The following is a 9115-nucleotide window of genomic DNA, read 5'->3' as shown; positions in this document are numbered from 1 at the left end:
ACTGCAAAAAAAATTGCTTTCAAACAGAAAATAATGCATAAACATAATATAATATTAACAATACTAAGAAAATAGAAAGGGGAATGGCATCCGAATAAATTGTGAAGATAAAAAGGAAGGAAGAGCGTGCAAAAGAAGTTATTGCTTTGTATATATTCAACTCTAAGGAAGACTAATAGGGGTAAATTTGCCATAATGTTAATATAGAGCTGAATGGCTCACTTAGTAGTGCTCCCGCTTAGCAACAGAATCACTAGCTGGGCTATCCACAAGTTCAAAACCCCTGGTCAGCAGAGTTTGGCAAAGTTTATTTTTATTATAATTTTTTTTTAATTTGTCTTTATTATTATATTATTAATAACCTTTTTCCTTTTTATCTCCATACCTTATACTTTTGTTATAATATGGGGTATTATCCAGATAGAAACATATGATTATCCAAAAATTAAATACAGACAAAACCACATTGATGGTGTGGAAAACCAGAGTGAGTAGACATTTAAGACAGAGACAATGACAGTAATGGTTTCTTCAACTTATTAACATATTAGATAAGTGGTTTGGGTGGTTGTATAAGCAGCTTCACATTATATCAGAAAACTCAACAATAAAGCTCAATAATAAAGCTACAAGATTTAGGCTGATCAGATATTATTGAGCTCTATGCATTCATTTAAGCCCGCTGGATGCAAGCTATTAAGAGCAAAAATCCAGTAAGCTTCCTTACGGCAAAGTTGGTTAAACCTGTCACCACCCCTAGAGGTAGCATCGATGGTCTCAATGCCCTGAATAGTTATGAGCTTATATTGTCTGTACAATTTTATTGTGTGTTATTTTTATATTAATAAATTTGTATTGAATTCATCCAACTGTGGCGCTCTCTAGATATATGCGAATTATCGCTTATATCTTGTCTTTCTACATACATTTATAATGACCTGGTGTCCTAAAATGTAAAGTGCACATTTACATATTTTTTTCCATATATCTTATAGACTTCGGATATATTGTTTAAGAACATGTATATTTTTAATCTAGGGTCTAATAGATAAGACTCTACTATAAATTACGTAACCTGGAAGAAGACAACAAAGGAACTAATGGATTTTGCTTTTATATATTTTTACATTTTTATATATTTACATAAAGGATTCCAAATCTATATTGGTAACAAAAAATCTCTTACTCAAAAATGTCAGGTTTGGCAAATGTGCTGAATGTGTGGTTTGAAGGAGAAGTAATATTCAAGTATTACTATCACACAGCACACTTGGGAACTAGAAGAGTCTGTAGTGCCATCAATATATAATGCAGTTGTGGAAGATGACATAGTGTGGAGGGTGGGAAGATGATCATGTCAGTCTTAGACATGTTTAGTTTCACAAAGCGCTGGGACATCCAAGAAGAGATAGAGGGTGTGCCGGCGCTGGCTGCTTCAATAAGATGTACTCAACGGTTTGAAAAATTATAAATTTTTATTTTACACAATATTCTATCAATACATTTCTAAAAGACAAATATGTATGCATACATGAATAATAAAACTATAAGGTAATAGGAAGCCGGCCACTGATACAGCAGGGGAAACGCGTTGAGCCTATTATTTCCATGTGTCTGGACCCCCCATCCACCCCAAAGAGTGACCAGTCCTTTCATTCCTGAAGACGACCCAAAACTCCACTTAAAAACTGGACCTTCATCTGGGATATACGCCATATTCCTAAAAGGAGGACATTCGCCAAATAGGGAGCCTTTTACAATCCAAGGCAAGGACATTCTGGAGTCACCTTCCCTGGACCAGCCCCATATCCAGGTTATACATAAAAAGGATCGTAATATAACATTTCATTATGGAGTCCTAGACTTTCTATTGCGCAAAATTGCTCACATCAAAAATTCCTACAGCACCCATTGAATATTATATGCATTTTTATTACCTTATAGTTTTATCATTCATGTATGCATACATATTTGTATTTTAGAAATGTATTGATAGAATATTGTGTAAAATAAAAATGTATAATTTTTCAAACCATTGAGTACATCTTATTGAAGCAGCCAGCGGCGGCACACCCTCTTTCTTTGTACTCATTTTTTGTTGGGCCTGACAACCCAGTGCTGGCCGCTTAGTGATAGCGCACCACTCAAAACCCCTTTATCCAAGAAGAGATAGCTGATAGACTGGTGGAGATACGAGTGAGTAAAAGTCTGTGGAGGCAAGGTAGATTTGAGTATCAGCAGCAAAAAGATGATATTGTCTGTCAAAAAATCAAATGAGCTTAACTAAAGAGGATGCATACAGACAGAAAAGGAGAGGACAAAGAAAAGAACCTTGTGGGAAACATACTATTAGTGGAAGAGGGGTGAGGTAGAGTCCTGAGAGGAGACAGATAAACAATGGACAGATAGGTAGGAAGAGGTTGTAAACAATGTGCTCAAGGAGTTTGGATGCATTGTTATCCTTGGGGCATGCATAGAATTGGTTGAACAATAAAGATATGAGACATGCTATTGAAAACAGTCAGAAAAATAGAACCAACATAATAAGTTTTGCTCCAAATTGACTATCAAAGTATGTGACCAAATTGAAATAGATCTCTTTACTTTCGACTTGAGCAAACTACTTTACATATGGTCATGCAAATTAAGTTTTAGAAGCTGTAACACTGAGGAACTGGTAGGCCCAAGCGAGATTTGAACTCACAACCCCTGGTTTACAAGACCAGTGCTCTAACCCCTGAGCTATGAAGCCTTTCATAAGAATGCATGTTTAAAAAAAAATCATGCATTTGTGGGGTGTCAAAGAAATCAAATTTGAAATTTAATTTTAGATTTTAATTTGTAGCTCCTTGACCCAATGGACACTGTTTACAAATGACCGATTCTGAATCATGTGCAATGTCCATGCTTAATGCACACATTGAAATTGACGTAGATCTCCTACTGTATGTAGGGTCATGCAAATTAAGTTTTAGTACATGTAACAATAAAGAACTGAAAGACCAAGACCAGTGCTCTAACCCCTGAGCTATGGAGCCATGGAAGTGCATTAATTACTAGACATATATGGTGCCTGTGTACTGGTGGAACATAATCAATTGCAAATTGTACATTCTTTGGCAACTCATGCCAATGTACACTTTTTTCAAATTAAACTCTATGATATATTTCCAATGATAGTGTTTAAGAAATATTATTATTCTGTATTTAGTGCCACAAGGGATCTGCGTTGTCTAATTACAGAGCACATAAATAAAATTGGAAAAAAAACAAAACAATAAAGAGTCTTGGAGGCATGAGTGTTAGAAAGTAAGCAATTGGCAGGAGTGGTAATGAGAAAATGTGGGAATTTAAAGAGCGATAAGGTCATAGATGTAAATGGGAGAGGAGAAAGTGAGGGCTTTGTAAAAGAGTGTGAGAAGCTTGAATTGGATTCTGAAAGTGAAGGGGAGCCAGTGACTCCCATGTAAGAGAGGGGAGGTGGATACAGTACATTTGAAGAGAAAAATTAGCCTGGCTGCAGCATTGAGATTACATTGGAGTGGAGATAGATATTTACCAGGGATTCCACATAGGAGGAAATTAAGGAAGTCCAGACAGTAGATGACTAGTGATGATAAGGGTCTTAGTAGCATCCTGGGTGAGAAATGGTCTGATCCTGGAAATATTTTTGAGATAAAAATGTCAGGTTTGGCAAATGTGCTGAATGTGTGGTTTGACGGAGAAGGAATAGTCAAGTATTACTATCACACAGCACACTTGGGAACTAGAAGAGTATGTAGTGCCATCAATATATAATGCAGTTGTGGAAGATGATGCAGTGTGGAGGGTGGGAAGATAATCATGTCAGTCTTAGACATTTGTTGTTTCACAAAGCGCTGGGACATCCAAGAAGAGATAGCTGATAGACTGGTGGAGATAAGAGTGAGTAAAAGTCTGGGGAGGACAGGTAGATTTGAGTATCAGCAGCAAAAAGATGATATTGTCAGTCAAAAAAGCTAATGAGCTCAACTAAAGAGGATGCATACAGAAAGAGAAGGAGAGGACAAAGAAAAGAACCTTGGTGGAAACATACTATTAGTGGAAGAGGGGTGAGGTAGAGTCCTGAGAGGAGACAGATAAACAATGGACAGATAGGTAGGAAGAGGTTGTAAACAATGTGCTCAAGGAGATTGGATGCATAGCTATGCTTGGGGCATGCATAGAATTGGTTGAACAATAAAGATATGAGACATGCAATTGAAAATAGTCAGAAAAATAGAATGAATGTCTTAAGTGATGCTCCAAATTGGCTATCAAAGTATATGAACAAATTGAAATAGATCTCTTTACTTTCGACTTGAGCAAACTACTTTAAATATGGTCATGCAAAATAAGTTTTAGTAGCTGTAACAATAAAGAACTGGTAGGCCCCAGTGAGATTTGAACTCACAACCCCTGGTTTACAAGACTAGTGCTCTAACCCCTGAGCTATGATGCCTTAGATGAGAATTAATGTTTAAAAACAAATCATGCATTTGTGGGGTTTCAAAGAAATCAAATTTGAAATTTAATTTTGGATTTTAATTTGTAGCTCCTTGACCCAATGGACACTGTTTACAAATGACTGATTCTGAATCATTTGCAATCTCCATGCTAAATGCACACATTGAACTTGAAATAGATCTTCTCACTTGAGACTTGAGAAGACCACTGTATATACTGTCATGCAAATTAAGATCAGTGTACATACTGTCATGCAAATTACGTTTTTGTAAATGTAACAATAAAGACCTTGCAGGCCTCAGCGAGATTTGAACTCACGACCGCTGGTTTACAAGACCAGTGCTCTAACCCCTGAGCTATGAAGCCTTACATGGGCATGTACTTTTCAATAAAAATCATGCATTTGTGGGGTGTCAAAGAATTCAGATTTGAAATGTAATTTTTTATTTTAATTTGTAGCTCTTTGACCCAATGGACACTGTTTACAAATGACCGATTCTGATTCATTTGCAATTTCCATGCTTAATGAACACATTGAAATTGACGTAGATCTCCTCAGTTGAGACTTGAGCAGACTACTGTATATAGGGTCATGCAAATTAAGTTTTAGTAGATGTAACAATAAAGAACTGGAAGGCCCCAGTGAGACTTGAACTCACGACCCCTGGTTTACGAGACCAGTGCTCTAACCCCTGAGCTATGGAGCCATGAAGGTGCATTAATTTCTAGACATATATGGTGTCTAAATTTTTTGGCAATTTATGCCAATGTACACTTTTTTCAAATGAAACTCTATGATATATTTCCAATGATAGTGTTTAAGAAATATTATTATTCTGTATTTAGTGCCACAAGGGATCTGCGTTGTCCAATTACAGAGCACATAAACAAATTTGCAAAAAACAAAACAGTAAAGAGTCTTGAGGCATGAGTGGTAGAAAGTAAGCAATTGGCAGGAGTGGTAATGAGAAAATGTGTGAATTTAAAGGGAGATAAGGTCATAGATGTAAATGGGAGAGGAGAAAGTGAGGGCTTTGTAAATGAGTGTGAGAAGCTTGAATTGGATTCTGAAAGTGAAGGGAAGCCAGTGACACCCATGTAAAAAAGGGGAGGTGGATGCCGTACATTTAAATAGAAAAATGAACCTGGCTGCAGCATTGAGATAACATTGGAGTGGAGATAGATATTTACTAGGGATTCCACATAGGAGGAGATTAATGAAGTCCAGACACTAGATGACTAGTGATGATAAGGGTCTTAGTAGCATCCTGGGTGAGAAATGGTCTGATCCTGGAAATACTTTTGAGATAAAAATGTCAGGTTTGGCAAATGTGCTGAATGTGTGGTTTGACGGAGAAGCAATAGTCAAGTATTACTATCACACAGCACACTTGGGAACTAGAAGAGTCTGTAGTGCCATCAATATATAATGCAGTTGTGGAAGATGACGCAGTGTGGAGGGTGGTAAGATAATCATATCAAAGAAATCAAATTTGAAATTTAATTTTGGATTTTAATTTGTAGCTCCTTGACCCAATGGACACTGTTTACAAATGACTGATTCTGAATCATTTGCAATCTCCATGCTAAATGCACACATTGAACTTGAAATAGATCTTCTCACTTGAGACTTGAGAAGAACACTGTATATACTGTCATGCAAATTAAGATCACTGTACATACTGTCATGCAAATTAAGTTTTTGTAAATGTAACAATAAAGAACTGGCAGGCCTCAGTGAGATTTGAACTCACGACCCCAGGTTTACAAAACCAGTGCTCTAACCCCTGAGCTATGAAGCCTTACATGGGCATGTGCTTTACAATAAAAATCATTCATTTGTGGGGTGTCAAAGAATTCAGATTTGAAATGTAATTTTTGATTTTAATTTGTAGCTCTTTGACCCAATGGACACTGTTTACAAATGACCGATTTTGATTCATTTGCAATTTCCAAGCTTAATGCACACATTGAAATTGACGTAGATCTCCTCAGTTGAGACTTGAGCAGACTACTGTATATAGGGTCATGCAAATTAAGTTTTAGTAGATGCAACAATAAAGAACTGGAAGGCCCCAGTGAGACTTGAACTCACGACCCCTGGTTTACGAGACCAGTGCTCTAACCCCTGAGCTATGGAGCCATGAAGGTGCATTAATTTCTAGACATATATGGTGTCTGTGTACTGGTGAAACATAATCAATTGCAAATTGTAAATTTTTTGGCAATTCATGCCAATGTACACTTTTTTCAAATGAAACTCTATGATATATTTCCAATGATAGTGTTTAAGAAATATTATTATTCTGTATTTAGTGCCACAAGGGATCTGCAATGTCCAATTACAGAACACATAAGCAAATTTGCAAAAAACAAAACAGTAAAGAGTCTTGAGGCATGAGTGGTAGAAAGTAAGCAATTGGCAGGAGTGGTAATGAGAAAATGTGGGAATTTAAAGGGAGATAAGGTCATAGATGTAAATTGGAGAGGAGAAAGTAAGGGCTTTGTAAATGAGTGTAAGAAGCTTGAATTGGATTCTGAAAGTGAAGGGGAGCCAGTGACACCCATGTAAAAAAGGGGAGGTGGATGCAGTACATTTAAATAGAAAAATGAACCTGGCTGCAGCATTGAGATTACATTGGATTGGAGATATATATTTACTAGGGATTCCACATAGGAGGAGATTAAGGAAGTCCAGACACTATATGACTAGTGATGATAAGGGTCTTAGTAGCATCCTGGGTGAGAAATGGTCTGATCCTGGAAATACTTTTGAGATAAAAATGTCAGGTTTGGCAATAGTCAAGTATTACTATCACACAGCACACTTGGGAACTAGAAGAGTCTGTAGTGCCATCAATATATAATGCAGTTGTGGAAGATGACGCAGTGTGGAGGGTGGTAAGATAATCATGTCAAAGAAATCAAATTTGAAATTTAATTTTGGATTTTAATTTGTAGCTCTTTGACCCAATGGACACTGTTTACAAATGGCAGATTCTGAATCATTTGCAATCTCCATGCTAAATGTACACATTGAACTTGAAATAGATCTTCTCACTTGAGACTTGAGAAGAACACTGTATATACTGTCATGCAAATTAAGTTCACTGTACATACTGTCATGCAAATTAAGTTTTTGTAAATGTAACAATAAAGAACTGGCAGGCCTCAGTGAGATTTGAACTCACGACCCCTGGTTTACAAAACCAGTGCTCTAACCCCTGAGGTATGAAGCTTTACATGGGCATGTGCTTTTCAATAAAAATCATGCATTTGTGGGGTGTCAAAGAATTCAGATTTGAAATGTAATTTTTGATTTTAATTTGTAGCTCTTTGACCCAATGGACACTGTTTACAATTGACCGATTCTGATTCATTTGCAATTTACATGCTTAATGCACACATTGAAATTGACGTAGATCTCCTCAGTTGAGACTTGAGCAGACTACTGTATATAGGGTCATGCAAATTAAGTTTTAGTAGATGTAACAATAAGGAACTAGAAGGCCCCAGTGAGACTTGGACTCACAACCCCTGGTTTACGAGACCAGTGCTCTAACCCCTGAGCTATGAAGCCTTATATGAGAATGTATGTTTAAAAAAAAATAATGCATTTGTGGGGTTTCAAAGAAATCAAATTTGAAGTTTAATTTTGGATTTTAATTTGTAGCTCCTTGACCCAATGGACACTGTTTACAAATGGCCGATTCTGAATCATTTGCAATCTCCATGCTAAATGCACACATTGAACTTGAAATAGATCTTCTCACTTAAGACTTGAGAAGATCACTGTATATACTGTCATGCAAATTAAGATCACTGTACATACTGTCATGCAAAAAATTAAGTTTTTGTAAATGTAACAATAAAGAACTGGCAGGCCACAGTGAGATTTGAACTCACGACCCCTGGTTTACAAGACCAGTGCTCTAACCCCTGAGCTATGAAGCCTTACATGAAAAATTTGCAATTGGCAGGAGTGGTAATGAGAAAATGTGGGAATTTAAAGGTAGATAAGGTCATAGATGTAAATGGGAGAGGAGAAAGTGAGGGCTTTGTAAATGAGTGTGAGAAGCTTGAATTGGATTCTGAAAGTGAAGGGGAGCCAGTGACATCCATGTAAGAAAGGGGAGGTGGGTGCAGTACATTTGAAAAGAAAAATGAGCCTGGCTGCAGCATTGAGATTACATTGGAGTGGAGATAGATATTTACCAGGGATTCCACATAGGAGGAGATTAAGGAAGTCCAGACACTAGATGACTAGTGATGATAAGGGTCTTAGTAGCATCCTGGGTGAGAAATGGTCTGATCCTGGAAATACTTTTGAGATAAAAATGTCAGGTTTGGCAAATGTGCTGAATGTGTGGTTTGACGGAGAATGAATAGTCAAGTATTACTATCACACAGCACACTTGGGAACTAGAAGAGTCTGTAGTGCCATCAATATATAATGCAGTTGTGGAAGATGACGCAGTGTGGAGGGTGGTAAGATAATCAGGTCAGTCTTAGACGTGTTTAGGTTCACAAAGCGCTGGGACATCCAAGAAGAGATAGCTGATAGACTGGTGTAGATACGAGTGAGTAAAAGTCTGGGGAGACAAGGTAGATTTGAGTATCAGCAGCAAAA

At 37.1% G+C, this 9115-nt stretch overlaps 9 non-coding genes across 9 annotated transcripts; all 9 read right to left on the bottom strand.

Annotated features, from left to right (window-relative positions):
* Positions 1 to 2679: 2679 nt before the first annotated feature.
* TRNAT-UGU (transfer RNA threonine (anticodon UGU)) lies at positions 2680 to 2752 on the bottom strand. Its single transcript has one exon. It is a non-coding gene; the product is annotated as a tRNA-Thr (tRNA).
* A 1655-nt stretch (positions 2753 to 4407) lies between these two features.
* Positions 4408 to 4480, bottom strand: TRNAT-UGU (transfer RNA threonine (anticodon UGU)). Its single transcript has one exon. It is a non-coding gene; the product is annotated as a tRNA-Thr (tRNA).
* Positions 4481 to 4778: 298 nt separating this feature from the next.
* Positions 4779 to 4851, bottom strand: TRNAT-UGU (transfer RNA threonine (anticodon UGU)). The gene has a single exon. It is a non-coding gene; the product is annotated as a tRNA-Thr (tRNA).
* Positions 4852 to 5119: 268 nt separating this feature from the next.
* On the bottom strand, positions 5120 to 5192 carry TRNAT-CGU (transfer RNA threonine (anticodon CGU)). The gene has a single exon. It is a non-coding gene; the product is annotated as a tRNA-Thr (tRNA).
* Positions 5193 to 6214: 1022 nt separating this feature from the next.
* TRNAT-UGU (transfer RNA threonine (anticodon UGU)) lies at positions 6215 to 6287 on the bottom strand. The gene has a single exon. It is a non-coding gene; the product is annotated as a tRNA-Thr (tRNA).
* Positions 6288 to 6555: 268 nt separating this feature from the next.
* TRNAT-CGU (transfer RNA threonine (anticodon CGU)) lies at positions 6556 to 6628 on the bottom strand. The gene has a single exon. It is a non-coding gene; the product is annotated as a tRNA-Thr (tRNA).
* Positions 6629 to 7651: 1023 nt separating this feature from the next.
* TRNAT-UGU (transfer RNA threonine (anticodon UGU)) lies at positions 7652 to 7724 on the bottom strand. Its single transcript has one exon. It is a non-coding gene; the product is annotated as a tRNA-Thr (tRNA).
* Positions 7725 to 7992: 268 nt separating this feature from the next.
* On the bottom strand, positions 7993 to 8065 carry TRNAT-CGU (transfer RNA threonine (anticodon CGU)). The gene has a single exon. It is a non-coding gene; the product is annotated as a tRNA-Thr (tRNA).
* Positions 8066 to 8366: 301 nt separating this feature from the next.
* TRNAT-UGU (transfer RNA threonine (anticodon UGU)) lies at positions 8367 to 8439 on the bottom strand. The gene has a single exon. It is a non-coding gene; the product is annotated as a tRNA-Thr (tRNA).
* Positions 8440 to 9115: the final 676 nt, after the last annotated feature.

Source organism: Crinia signifera, chromosome 11 (assembly GCF_055691185.1).
Source record: "Crinia signifera chromosome 11, ASM5569118v1, whole genome shotgun sequence".
Classification (NCBI taxonomy): domain Eukaryota; kingdom Metazoa; phylum Chordata; class Amphibia; order Anura; family Myobatrachidae; genus Crinia; species Crinia signifera.
The sequence above is the reverse complement of the archived record's forward strand: the minus strand, read 5'-3'. Positions and strand labels throughout refer to the sequence as shown.